Below are 15,773 nucleotides of genomic sequence, written 5' to 3'. Positions count from 1 at the left end.
GCTCACACGCATACAGTCTTATACAGTAAACACTTACTCGCTTCAGCGTCACACGGCAATGTTTTTCTGTTGCAATCCTCCATACGGCTGAAGACGAGATGTCGTGGGGGCTCTCATCTTGTTTGCAACATCCTACATCATGATCTCTTTTCTTTTTTTTCTCCAGCTGGGTTTTCATGACAGGCAGATTAGGGTCTGTAATCCCTGCGCTGTACACCACATGACATCGCTCCTGCTGTCCGGCCACAGAGGCTCATACTGACCCCTGATTGGACGGCGATATCGCTGAGCAGGAAGATATTCATCTTCAACGCGGGAGAAGTAAAAGTCATCACACAATCGAGTAAACTGCTGGGCTTTAACACCTAAGCAATGTTTCGTTTTTTTCAATAATGCCTAGTGATGGCTGTCACCCATTGAGAAGTATTACAGGAAATAACCTTGTGTGCCTCATGTGCCTATCGAGGATTGTAGCACAACAGCAGCGTAATTGGATCATTTTAACATTTTGGGGGGACATTTCCTGACATGCCAGGACAGAATGAAACGAAGGCATACCCTCGGCACCCAAGCAAGACTTGTCCCGACACTGCTCCCTGATTCTGCTGTTTGATGCCGAGGCACCCAGCCACTGTGGCATGGAAACTCACTGCGACTGCATGTAAACACGCTTTAATATTTAGTGGATGGGTGAATGGATCTTTACGTTAAGCAGTCAAAGACTTGATCTCTGCTCGGTCTCCTTTTATTCTCTGAATCGATCCCCCTCCCTCTTCCTCTCTTCTTTCTCCCTCTGTCTTCTCGGGTTCCTGCTCCACCTTTCTTATAGAGTCAGGTTATTCTGAACCTATTTAGTCAAGTTGGATTCTCATCAAGCAACAATAGCGACCAAAATACAGAAAAGCCGATCTTGGCACTATGTGAGCCAAAGAAAATCTCAATAGCCTTTCATTTGAGCAGGCTCTGTTTAAAGGTTTAAACTGATGTGTATTTTCATTTAGGTGAATGGTGCAGTGGGGGAAGAGTCGTAGTCTTTTCTCTTTTTTTGCACTCCAAGAGGAAGGTGTAAGCTGTAAAACTGTCAATTACCAGAGCACTTCGAAGTTAATTGGTTGGGGACTGAGCAGCAGATTAATGCTCAGGTAGGTTTGAACTCCATCCCGCCGGCATTGCTCTGCTCTAACAGGCACATTAACCTGCCCAACAACACCATTGGGTCCTTTCTAATTTCAGGGTTAGTGTAGTTTTTTCAGGACGGTGCTTTCGGGAAGCTGTGGTCATGGAAACTGACCGACTGCCGCCTGCTCCAGGTGAAAGCCCAAGTCTTGAACTTCACATTGGTAAGAACCCTGCATGTAGCATGCTATCGTATTCTGTGAAGTATCCGTATCTGTGTCACTGCTTGTGTTTTTTACAATCAAGACTCCTCTTAAGTCCCTTCACAAAAAGGCCTTTGAAGCGTTGTATTCTCTTGATGTTCCCTCGTGACACTTTTTTTTAATTTTCGTTTTATTTATTCATCTGCCTTTCAATCCTAACACCATCTGCTATTGAGAGAACCTCTCAAAAGCTTGAAATCCACTTTTGGAGAAAACCAGTGCCCTGTTCTGTGCCAAAAAAAACGTAGGAATTAAAATGCCATCTAGTGGCGTTGCAGGAGCTCTTCTCATTGATGCTAACATTTGTAATTGTTTATTGATGTTTAAATGCTACATCGAAGCACTGTTAAAAGCTGCAAGCTAATAAAGATATGCTGTCTCTCACGGTTCAGCACCACACATTTCTCTACTAGTTGTTTTCATCCTGTCTGCCTGTCTGTTTACTAACTGTCCTGTCATTTCAGATCCTGCCTCACGCCCCCTTCATCCTGTCACTCTCTCCTCGTCAGCCCTCATTCCATTCACCTGGCCCATCCCCATCTCACCTGTAGCACATTCCCTCATTAGTCTTCACTACTTAGGTCCCCTCACTTGCACTTGTCCCCTGCCAGATTGTTTTGTGTTCTCAGACCTAGCGCTCCAGTGTTCCCTGAGAGTCATTTGTGTTCTGACCCTGCCTGCCTGTGCGAGTAAAGATCCTTATATTCTTTACCTCTGTCTCTGAGTCGTGCTTCTGGGTCCTTGTTTATCGGGTCGTTACACTGTCTGCTATTAGCTGCTGCTCTGTGTGGTACTTCGGTTCAGTCTCAGCTTGAGTGCACATCATCAGTAATTACCATGCAACATTATGGAAAGATGAGTAATTTGTGCGGGTTGCTAACTTCTTTCTTCTTCCAAAGTGCTAGAACTCAAATGCACAAAGATTAGATCTGCGGCCGTGCTGTCAATGCATACAAGTCCTAAACCAGCATTTCTAGGGGACGTGTCACTTATTGCCAATGGCTTATCCATCCAGCTTACAATGTCAGTGACTTCTTCATCTCATGAATGTGAGACCGGATTTTGGTTCCTATGTGGCCAACCATTCGTTGGTATGGTTGTCTATTTTGGGTCCATCTGCTCAACTTGCCAGTGAATAATAAATTATTGAAAGTAAGTGGGGCTGCATAGATGAACTGATTGATTGAGAAAATAAATGGCAGATTAACTGATAAAGAAAATAATAATAAATAATTGCAGTATATGCTTTTTTTCAATAAGTTAAAAAGCATATGATTAAGAAAATATGTTTTCTCCTATAATGTCCTTTGGCCTTAATCAATAAGGGCACAGCATAAAAAAAGCTGCTTTACTAGACAGAGATAAACAGTAGCACACACAATCAGATCAGAGGTCAGGCCAACATTCTCTCTCTCTTTCTCTCCTACTACTCAGCTGTGTCAGCAGGAGAGATTTAATGGCAACTTGAAGCCGAAGCATAAGCAGCGAAAGTTAAAATTCTCGGATAAACTTCGTCTCCCATGACAGTAATTAAGAGATGGTAAAAGGACTGGCAGAGGCTATCATGTACTTCCTTTACTCTAGATTGGTGCGTGGCCTGTGGGGAAGCTGCTGATAATATTCAAACCACGGCCCAAGGCATTTTGTTTCACACCCACACGTCTTCCAAAGCAGCCTGCACCGGAAGACAAGAAAAGAAAGTGGTGTGATCTTTGCAGGGCTTGATTTCTTTTGTTTAACTCACGGTTATTGTTGCTGTCTTCTGTAAAGATCTCAACACATCAAAAATGTTGACAGTCAACCCCAGTGACATTTAAAAAAAGGTTCCATAAGCGTTCGTTATGGTTGTAAATGTTCTTCCAGTGTTACATGACTACAAAGTTGCGGCCGCACTGTGCGTCTTCATCTCCATATGACCTGATATGTGTCAAGGCAAGGGGAAGAGGAAAATACAGCAACACATGGAGAGTGATGGAAAAAGCAGAGAAACTTTATTTCATGTTGGGAGAAGATGAAGGGAGCAAGGAGAAAAGAAAAACAAAAGGAAATCCATTGCATCGACAGTAGAGAATAAACAGCGTGATGCTGTGTGCAGGGAAAAGACAGATGAACAATGAGATGAAAAGCCCCTAAAAAATATAGTCCACATTATAATGTCGGTCACATTTCGCTAAGCAATGTGATAACATCGTCCCGACCGACGGCATTGTCGCAGAAGCCGAGCGCCAGGTTAGCACCGCTAGCTCTGTCAGCACCGTGGTCGTTGTTTGCACAGTTAGCTGCGAGCCGCTGGCTTAGCCTTTGTCAAGTTGAAAACCTCCAGTGTGTGGAGCAATAGATATGCTCTGAATATGTTGCATCGTTTAACAGTCAATAATCACTGCCAACTGCATTGCAATATGAATGACTTCATGGAAAGAAACTCCTTAAAGAAAAAGCCAGCATTGCTATTCATCACTCCAACTGTTCCAACACCTCATGGGCACATTTGACTGCCAAACATGCCACTGGAGAGAGTATAATGGTTGCTCAGCTACTGTGCCAGGTGGAGGACTTGAAAGGAAATTTTTCTCCGCAGAGAGGACGTCTGGTTCCCTTCCGATAGTCAAGTCTCTTATGAAGTAGAAGCTTGTGACAGAAGCCACCAGAGACTGCAGGATGGCGTGATGGGAGATGAGGGACGATAGAGAGACAGAGGAAGAGAGATAGGATTTCTTTCTTTTTTTTGTTTCTGTGTACTATGCGCTTTTTTTTTTTTTTTTTGGCCCACCCATTATCTTGTTCAATCTTTCGAAGAGTGGCCTCAACAAGCATAGCACACCTTGTGCTGACGCAGCACTAACAGAGCACACATACAAGAGTAAAAGTAGGCTCAGACATGCATGCTTTTTTTAAATTCACAGTAGTACTGAGCGACATGAAAATTAGATTGATTTGATAAATAATCATTTATATTGTGGATATGATGGGTGGGTAACTTTAATGTAATGCAGCCTTTAAAAACATCAATATCTATATAATTATATATAATATATAATTTTGATATACTGCCCAGCTGATTCTTTATAATACAACCAATTCAGTGTTTTCTCCTTCTACAGCAGGGTATTGCCTTGAATAAAAATGTATGTGTCTGTTTGAAAGGTTTGCCTTTTGGTACTTACGTACTTCATTTTGCATTAGCAATATGGCATTTTGTTCTATATTCTCAGCATTAAGGACCTTCCTAAGTAGTCGAGTGATTGAGGCCAAAGGGCCCTATGAGGACTTACCAGGCCTTATAGCTTATATTATAGCTGCAAACTGAAATATATATAGAGAGACTAGAGTGTGTATTATGGCACATTTAACCCTAGAACACTAACGTTAAAAATAGTCACACAATCACTAACGTCGGGTGAATTTCACCCGATATAATATACCTGATGAAATATACTTTGCATCGAAATATATTCAAATACAACAATACAAGGCAAGTTGAAGTACTCTTATATTATTTTACCCTGTAGAACTTCTCCCTGGAAAAAAGGCTCAAAATCCGGTGAAAAATTAGGGAACCTTCAATAAAACATGATTACAAATATAAATAATGGAGCTATGAACTTATTATTTGGTCCACATGTTCCTGTGACATGTGAGTCTTGTTCTGTGAAGGAAAAGTTAATTAATGTTAAAAGTCAATGTTAAAACCCATCCAGAAAAAATAGTCACACTATCACTAACGTCGGGTGAAAATCACCCGAACATGTGCCTGTAGAAAAAAACAGTGACCGGAGCAGGAAGACACGCCCACCTTCAATAAGACACGCCCACCTTCACTAACGTCAGTGAGCAGCATCAAGCTACAGAAGGACCCACGCAACTCAGACAAAAGCAACACAATGAAAATAACCTAACAACAATCGCTCGGGTGAAAATCACCCGACGTTAGTGTTCTAGGGTTAATGGACCTCCCAGAGTATGCACACACTTCTAAACTGGGACATCCACCCTACAGAACGCTGCAGGGACACACCAGTGATCTTAAATGAAGACCGCTGCTGAACTCCATGCACAACCTTCTGGTTGGCTGCTCTGCCAGGAAATACAAACTGAGCTCCAAAACGTCCAAGAAAAGGCAGAACACTAAAACTCTTTTGTAACAAAACAGGGCAAACCAAACTTATAATCATGAGGTTTAGCAATTGAGGTCAAGTCTTTTTTTTTTTTTACTTCATGAGTATTACTATGTTTGTACTGATGTCTAACATAACTATCAAATCAACAATATCGCAACATTGTGTTTGTTGACGACAGGCATAACTCTCAAACTAAAAATAATTATTTTTCAAAGCGCAGAAACGATAACAGAAGCGGAGTTGATTGACCACATCTGTAGAATTAGCACCATGAGTCATAGAGAAACAATGCTGTGAACAGGGGACAGACACAGATGAAGAACATAGTGGAGCATTTAGCAGCTGAAGAGCCAGATATTTCCTGTAGGAGTTGGTGGAGACCAAAACAGAGCTGCAAAGAGAGTGATTACCAAAGGGATTTTGTTACCTAAACCTAAACCCCACGCAGAGCTCAAACAAACCTTGATCTCCGGTGTCCTTCACTTTGCACAACCACCATCTCCCCTGACTACCTGCCGATACCTTTCCTGTGGTATAATACCTTTCCTCATCCCAAAAGATTTACGAAATTTGTTATTAATGTAATTTAAAAGAGACGGGATAGCCATCATACATATTCACACAGCCTTGGTCTTTTTATCCACTGGAAGATTACCAAGGACACAGTACAAAAGAGAAAATGAAAAGCAATTCTCATTAAAGATTTAAGACTGCAAATGGACATTTTCTGATTATCGTAAAAAAGAAAAGGTCATGTAACCACTCCTTGAGTTTAAATATAGCCGTAAATGACGTTATACTCTCTTCATTAAGGTTTTACTACGTATTTTATGGGTCTTTGTCTTGTAATGTAAGTCAGTAAACCCCACTGTGGTCAATTACGTCTGTCACTAAAGAATGAATGGCTGTTGGATAGATAGTGTGAGGAGAATTCAATCAAACAGAGTAAAGAGACATGGAAAGAGAGACAGAGTGCAGCTTGACAGACAGGATAAGTGACAAAGAGAGCAGCTCAGCTGACCCTCATAGGAAACCGCTTTGTGTCAGCTGCATGGTGACAGGAAGGGCACCGCCACAATAAGAGTCTACTCAAGTACGGCCTCGCCTGGAGACATGAATAGACTCCTCAGCAGCCATCCCTGCCTCCCACCATCCCTCCTTGCTGCCGTCCCTCGACGCAGCCAGCAAACTCATGCTGAGAGCGCCAATACAACAGCTTCCTGTGTTGGCTGGCCTTGTATGAAAACATAATGGTAATTGCCTACAGATGCCACATTAGGCAAGAAAGTGAGTGGGGGAGAGAATTGGATCTGAAAAGAATATTGAGAGGGAAAAATGGAGATCATAATTGTGGTTTCAAAGCAACAGAAGAGTCATTCAGGATCTTCATGGAGGAGTCTGGAGTCCCTCAGGAGAACTCTGGCCGGGGGACAGCGTTGTCATCAAGCGGACATTAAAGTTTGGAGACCAGTATATGCCACATAATGGGCAGATTAAAATTCCTTTTTGCCAGCTTGCTATTCATCCAGGCCTTTTGTGACCAGTTCAAGAAAAAGACAAAGGGCTCCCATTCAAGAAGTTCTGATGACAAATTTCCAAATTGATTAATTCCTTAAAGTCGACAAATATCATGAAAACCAACAATGGTTCTTTTGGATTTTCCTACCTTTAACTGGCATATAACTCCCCCCGGACACCGTAGTTTTAAACTGAAACGGGAGTGAAAAGGACATTTGTTGCTGGGGACTATTTTCAGATGCAGATTCATTTGTATTTATGGCTTGAGTGAAGGATAATTCATGTGGGAACACAAAAACTACATTACATGTCACGCTGTGCAATAATGTGGTTCATTGGAGTCAGGCTTCAACTAGTCATATAATACTGGTGGGAATGATTCATTGATGATTTTGGTCTTTTCATTATTGCTTTGATAAATATATTGTGTAATATGTTGCGGGACATGCAAGTAAAATGGTATAATTCTTAAAAACTGTGATTTCCAACCAGTAGTACTTGTATTGTATCCTAGGTGACACTTTTGCAGTTGCAAGGGTCGACATGGAAAGATCAACTTCACCATGACTAGAGCAATTTATTTATTAGCATTTGAGAGTTCATGAGCAATAAGTAGTTAGCAAGCAAGCAGATATTATCAGTTGGCTTAAAGTAATGGATGAATGGTTGAAAGATCCACTCCAAGTCGTAGTAGTACGAATGCAACCTTAACCAAACCGATCTAAACATTGACTACTCAAAAATTGTAAGAACAGCAAGCAAGGAGAAGCAAATACCAACTGCCAAAGCAGGTGCTTATGTGTGTTAAACCATCTCTGCTCACCAATTTCCTGGGGAAAATATCGGTCTTTTAAAAAGAATTACCTGCTTCCGGTCCCATCTGAAACGGGACTGTGGTGGCTCCGCTCGGCTGTGTAGCCATTAGTTGTGACAGTAAAATATCTCCAGGACCAGCTGACTTATTCAGAAGCAGGTTCTCCCCGTGAACATCAACTCTGCAAAGATTTTCCTGACGTTTTCTTCAAACCTCCTCATGAAACCCGGCTGATGAAAACCTAGTTTGATTTATAAGATTTATAGATTTATAAGGTAAAAAGTAACTGAATGACAGTCAAATCTGTTCGTTATTCATAACCCCCATCATACCCAGATTTAATGATCCACTGATGAACTCTCAGTGACCCGCCTATGCACACTTCCAGTTGCTGATCCTTCAGTCTGTTGAAACCTCGACAATCTGCTTAATGTACAGTCCTATTTCTGTCTCTATCTCAAAGCTGGATAAGGAAAATGAAACCAGCCAACGGCTTTCAACACAGAGGACAAATTAAAACACTACCGGCTGTTGAAAGGGGGATTATGACTGCAAATGTATAGTCCCGTCAATGAGAGGAACAACAATCAGTACCGAGTGTGATTCCTAATATTCATTGATACATTGTTTGTTCGTTTTTTTGCATTTAAATTTCTTCTGTAATGTTAAAATAGGATGCAAGTACGAACTTGCTTTGTGTCCTTTTCTATCATGTGTGACTGACACATGAGAGAGAGAGACACACGTGTATCTGCCACACTGATAAGGCCACCCTAGTTTTGAATCAGCCCGACAATGTGAGAGAAAATGAGAAAAGAGTGAGTGAGAGAGAGAAAAAAGAGAGTTGAAGAATGCTGACCTGTGATCACTCAGAAAGACGTTGATTGCGATATCAATGCCAGAGACAGAATCCCAATTTAAAAAAAGGTGATTCTTACCAGCATAGATCGTCCACGACAGCTGATAACAAAGAAACCTACTGCCTTTCCTTCACACTGGTGACTCTCTCTGCAGCCATCTGAAGGCGGCAGGTATCTGCTCCATCTGCGCTCTCTAACAGCAGCGCTGATGTCACTCTGACAGTGATACATGTTGTGCAACCGGCACCAGATGGTTGCACGATAACCACAGACACCTCCGTGCTTATGTGCAAATCTGATCCATGATTCTGCGTTGTTTGTGATGGAGTGGACTGTAAATCAACAAGCCTGTTGGAACCCGATACATCGGAAAACAGTTCACACAGTCCCACTCGTTAATTAAAACTTCCCTCTCTCTCTCTTAGGACTGTCCATAACTGTGCCGTCTGCAGGTCTGGCCAGATTACACCTGGAGCTACGCTGGCTAACATGTTAAAATTGAGAATGTTTAGGTATAATGTTTATCTACTAATTAGCTCTAAAGTACAAAGTACAGCTGATGCTGATGGGAAAGTCACTGGTTTTGCAGGTATTGGGTCATAAACCAAAGTATTGGACAAAATCTATTTGACCTGATGATCGCGCTGAAGGCAAAGCGAAGGGCTCACCAAAGTTATTTCACCACAAGGGGATTGTGAGTGTCTGAACAAAATGTAAAAGCAATTCTTCCAATAGATGATGAGATATTTCAGTTCATCACAAAGTGGTGGACCTACCGGCCACTCTTAAAGTATCGGTGCTAGAGAGATTACAAACCATTCAAATTATGTTCACTTGGACCTGCAGAAGTTGTGATGGCATTTTTCGCTATTTTCCGACATCTGACAACATGACATCATTATAACTGATTATAACACACTCCAAGAAACGTAAATAGTTATCCAAAAGCGTCAGTTCTGTCAACAACCTGTATAAGCATCAGTTTAAAGATGAAACTTGCACAACATGGCGGTTTAATACAATCCTCTCCATGCTGTTGTCTCCTGCTTTCGTTGCAATCACTTGTCAAAATTCTATTCACATTTTTCTACAGCATCCCGATATGTAAGAACTACTTGTGCAGTGACAAGCATTGTCTTAAAACACAAGCAAGGAAGACAAACAGCACGGCTTGCAGACACTGGAGAAGATCCACTCGTGGAAAAACCAACCACCTATCCACCCAGCAGCAGAGGGCTCCCCGTAAACATGAAGGTGCATTTGTCAGAGCAGCGGCCCAGAAGTAAACCGGCTATTGTCACTGCTGCTTTTTCTATCCAGCCTGTTGTAACACGCTTAACACGGCAGGCTCAGTGTGCCAGAGGGGAGAGAGACTGAGACGTCAAGAAAACACACCTGCAAAATGTCACTGTGCTCACAGATACTACCGTGTTCACTCTTAACATCTTGCAGGATGCAGTCAGCTTCCTGTTTAGAGCTGTGTGTGTGTGTGTGTGTGTGTGTGTGTGTGTGTGTGTGTGTGTGTGTGTGTGTGTGTGTGTGTGTGTGTGTGTGTGTGTGTGTGTGTCGACCTCAGACCATGTGAAGCACTTTCACTTGCAATTTTGCGTGTCATCAGGACATTTTTATTGCAAAGTAGTTTACAGTTAAAACGATCAAAATTAGTTTTAGGTTCACTCAGGGGAGATTAAAGGACCATTTCTACTTTTCCTGTGATCTGAGTTTTTACTCTTCTTTAAAAAGTATTTTCTAAATCTTTAATGTTCCTTTTTGATTTTGAATTTTTCCTGAAGAAATACCAAAATATTTCTAGTTACAGATCTCAAAATCAAATGAGAGGATTGACTGCTTTTATCAGTTTGTTCATGTGACAAACTGAATATCTCTAAGGTTTTGGACACACGCATTTTTTACTTAAATACATAAAAAAATATTGATTGATCAAGAAGATCAGCAGCAGGTTAATCGATTATACAAATGTTAGTCAGTTACAGCATTAATTGTCACACCTTTTATACGCATGCTCCAAAATCCCTCACTTTCACCCCCATTTAGTTCCTACAAGCATACTCAAAAACACCTTTGAAATACACCTGCAGTCTGGTTCACAGTAAAAATAAAACACCATGACCTGGACCCCTAACGGCTATAAATGTATTATTACGTTTAGATATGAAAAGTATTGAATTATGTTAATAATCTAACTTATTGTACCCTGAAATGACAAAAGGCCCTTAAAGCCCTTAAAAAATATGCAATTCAGCTGTTTTCACAAAAATCTTGTGTCAACCACTGACCTTATTTCAGCTATCTAACCAAAACCCATTAAAAAAGAACCTCGACATCAAGAAGAAGGAACCAGAAGTACCAAATACTTACTCACTTTCTGGTTTGAGAACTCATTCCTGCAGAACTTTACATCCAGGATGCAGCAGCCAATGTGAGCTGCAGTCAGTGAGCTCCGCTGCTGATGACATGCTGGGCTGAAGAGCTCTGAAGCTCCGCCTCCCGCTGCTGCTGCACAGAGGGTGCTCATTTAATCAAATGTCGTGCAATTCAATTTGCACCAAATTCAACACACAAAAGAAAAGGCTCTCCATGGGGTTCCCCAATGCAAAACACCCAGCATGTGTAAGATCAGGTGGACAGTTCTCGAGATATGCCAAGAACAGACAGATGTGGATTCCTTGCTTTATAGTGAGATGTAAATTCAGGTTCATAAAAGCATTAATTTCACCAGCTAATGTTCTCTGTAGGTACACAAGTCTCGTATTCAGTTAGATCCTATAAGTATATAAGACTATATGCTTCCACCAGCTACAGTTTGGTGTGACATGAAACAGAAAGGAAAGCTGGAATTTGTCAAAATACTTCTCCTTTGCTGGAAGTAACTTGTATTCATTTTGGAGCAAGACATGTATCATAATAACATAAACCCCCTGGAAAATAATATCCAGTCAATAAAAAAGAGTCGAGGAATGCTGGTCATGTGTCTGGAAAGTCCTTACAGAGTCTCAACACTGAGTGCAGCAGCATGTCACAGGTTCAAACCCTAGCCACTAGTCCTGTTTACCTCAGGACCTGTACTCTTCCAGGTATGTGTCACACACACACACACACACACACACACACACACACACACACACACACACACACACACACACACACACACACACACACACTCTATATCTGATGACCCAGAGGCAAAATGCCCTCTTTATATTATACTCCAAAATGCTGTAGTAAATCAAGTTGCACACACACACACACACACACACACATGTTCCTCTCACTTTCAACAATCCTGTTTGACTCCTGTCATGGGACTTCCACAAGAACATGAATTTGAAAGGCTCTCCAGATGTGTACAGCTTCCCCCCTTTGAGTGCCCATCACGCATTAACTGAAACTGTCACCCATGGGGTCTCCCTCGCGAGCCTGGGGAGACCCCACCCGGAGCCCGAGCCCACTGTGTACCGCAGCGCCGTTAAATATAAAACATAACCTGCATACCTGCTCTGAGAACCAGGTGCTGGCGTGAGAAGCGACATGCTCGGTGTGACACACAGCGGCTCCCGCGCTTACCTTCCAACCGCGAGTCCGGCTCCTGCAGCCCAGCACCGCGCCGACGGCTCCTACGGTGAGCTGCTAACAGCCGGTCACTTCATAAGTTATCCCCGCCACGCATGACGCGGGCGCGAGGAAGGAGTAGTTTCACTATCAAGCGCGAGCTCCAGATGTTAGCGAGGGCGGCGCTCGCGTCTCATAAAGATGTGCAAATGTCAGCCGGATGGAACCGGTGTCCTGGTTGAAGCCCTGCGGGTCCTCTGCCGCTGTCCGCCCGCCGCACCGGCTCAGAGTTTCGGTGTGACTGTAGTCTCCCGGTCTGCCCGCGCTGCTGCTGCCGCCGCCGCTTGATGTCAGATCACCGACCGACTGATTGCCTGACTGCCTATCCGCCGGCCGACCTCACGGCGCCGCCTACCGGTGATGCCGAGTAACTGCAGGAAGCTGTTAAAGTGGGCTACCTGCTCCAAGTATGCGAGTTTTGCTGTAATCATAAGGTTTGATATTATTAGTTGTAAAGCAAAGACCATCTGGTCATACTGATATGTAAACTACTAGAATGCATGACAAATATATACATACATTAATGTTAAATATTAAATGTGATTGTATGTTTGTTTGTTTCCGTACTTGTCCTTTCCCTTTTTTTTAAATGACAGCTCATGTAACTAAAAGGGGGGGTTGTATGGATTTTTTTTTTCGTTGGGCTGTCAGGATGAGTTCTCACTTTTTGCTCTTGCTAGCAAACTTGAGTTTGAAGAATTTCCACTGGAGATAGTGTATTCCACATTTTGGCCAAAATCAAAGCTGAATCCTCAGCTGTTTCAGATATTACACTTCTTGAAAGAAGCCTCAAAACCTCAGGAATGAAAATGTAATCTTAAATTATCCAAACGGTCTTGAATTGATAAAGGCTTTGTGGACAAAAAGAGCCAGACACAGATGTCTGAGTCCACTGGTCACCTGGTGTTAATTTATTTCCCACATTCCATTATTCCCAATCTGTCACAGCGCTAACACACAGACACAACATGTTCACAATAAGTACCTTTTTTTGTTGCTCCATGTTTCCTCTGCATGATGTAATATTGAACAGATGAGCAGGTACAAGTTGGGTACTTTCCAGTCAGATGCCTATTGTAACCGGACTGCTGCGCACACACACACAAACACACACACACACACACACACACACACACGTGAACACACACACGTGAACACACACACGTGAACACACACACGTGAACACACATTGACAGATTACATTTAGAAACATCCGCTGTGCTTGCTCCAAAGGAAGTGCATGAAAGCAACATTGTGTATTAATATAAATATAGTAGTGTCATTTTGGCCTTTTGTAAAAATGCTGCATGACCTTCTTCTTTAGCCAAAGCAGTTTCCCCTGCAGGCTTGGTGTCCTGTTGCTCCAGCCCAAATGGATCTTCTTAGTGTCCTCACCCACCACACAGTTAACAGCAACCTTTTATGGCTTTGTCTGACCACCGGCTCTCATCACCGCCGCGCGCCACAAAATGTTCAGTCAGTGCAACAATGTGGTCGTCAGATGTGAAAAGGAACAGTGTGCAGGATACAGCTCAGCACAAATGATCATATTTGTGGTTCTAAGATTGGATTGTGCTCCATACAAGCCCGGCCAGGTGCTTCTGGGCGTGGTGGGGATGAATTCCCACTTTTGGTGCGGTGATGGAATACCTGAAAAAGGATGCCATTTATGCCTCATGGTTTCAGTTCCTTGGTTTCACAAGTATTTTTCAGCAATTTGTGCGCATGTTCTGTTTGTTTTCCAAATAGTCCATACTTGACTTCCACTCTTAGGAAACAACAGTGGGGGGAAAGACAGACAGAAGGAAAGAAAGAAAGCATCATAGGAGTGAACTGGACCTGCATGATAACTCAGAGCTATAGCTGGTGTGGGTGTTTCTCACAAACATTTTAGTCTCAGTATAGAATCAAAACACGCACAACTGTCATCAAATGACATTCCTTACTTATAGCTCAACCATTGTCCACAGGAAGTGGTCACAAGAAGAATCAGAAGCTTGACCTTTTTAAAAACTAACAGTCAAACAGCATTTGACTCATTTTAGAAACACAAAGAGCAGCACAAATTTGTTTTTAGATTCCTTCTACCTTCTAGTTTGCTGCTGCATAGCTTGTCGTGAGTCCAAGAGGAAGAAGATACATTTAGTTTCAGTTTTAGTTTTGCCGCAATGTTTCACATTGTTAAAACATCTAACTTACTACATTTCTACATTTTGAATCACAAAGTTGAGCTGCTTCTAATTAAGTGGCAGTAAAAGCAAAACAGCCCATGTTGTTTAATCCGACAGAGGAGGAATTGTCAAGAAGAAAAAATAATTAATTCTAAAATAAAAAAACTGAATTCATGCTGTTTGAAATGTTTAAGTATTGAAAGTCTCCCTTATGTCCGCTGTGCTTTCAGTGTGTTTATCATGTTAGTATTGCAGAATAAATTACGTAAATATACGCACACACACATCTGTCTCCATGCGGCCTTGAGGCTTGTTTCTAAACACTATTAACTGAAACACTCGTTGCTCTTTCTTGTGTCGCACACTGAGTGAGAGTCACATTACGTGCAGGACATACAGAGACCTGCTTTCCTTTTGTAGAAACTGCTTACAATGCGTAGCTGCAGGAAACAAGCTTTAAGGATAATCAGCTGTGCCAGGAAACAAAGGGAATTAAAGGGTTTCATTAAAAAGAGGAATTGATTAACCTTTTCAACCTGCCTTTGGTTTTTACTGTCGTTTTTCCTCCATAAATGTTTCATAAATGTCGGTTTAGGTTGTGTGCAGAGGATTTAGCCAAATGAGCAACCAGGAAGTAATGTAATCCAGTTACAGTAAAGGGATCAGGCTAATGTCTGTGCATATTATAGTTCATTCAAATAATACACTTTACTGCATGGCCACAACAAACTATCTCAAATGATTAACTGTAATGTGGTGCAGATTTATAAAAAGAAATAAAAAATGACATGACTTGACATTTACCCGTATGATAACAGGGGGACTTTTGGGGATATAAATGATCACTGTGATGGACAACTGCAATCTAAAGTCATGCTCAAATCAATAAATCAAACTCAGCTAAAATAAACTTCCATGCAAAATATACCATTTCTGTTGAGCTTTGATTTTAACATTAAAAAAAATCTATTACCACCTCTGAATATAATTATAAGAAATAACAGTGAGACATAACAGTAAAATAAAAAATGTATATCATGTTTGTATTATGTTTTTGGCCTCATAGCTCCACCTTGTGGAGTAATGAAAGTATTATAATTGACAAAGTCATATTCCACAGAGATTGGGTTGTATTTGTTTAAAATGTGATTAATGACTATGGCCGCTTCTTGTGGTTAAATTCCAGTCTGCTCCTATAAAGATAATTTTTAGAAGAAAAAAATACTTGTTCAGTTTACAGCTGGATGCCAGCAGGCGATGCTGTTGATGTTTCTCTGACTCAA

The sequence above is a fragment of the Taurulus bubalis genome (assembly GCF_910589615.1).
Source record: "Taurulus bubalis genome assembly, chromosome: 2".
NCBI classification, from domain to species: Eukaryota; Metazoa; Chordata; class Actinopteri; order Perciformes; family Cottidae; genus Taurulus; species Taurulus bubalis.
This window is presented reverse-complemented; position numbering follows the sequence as displayed.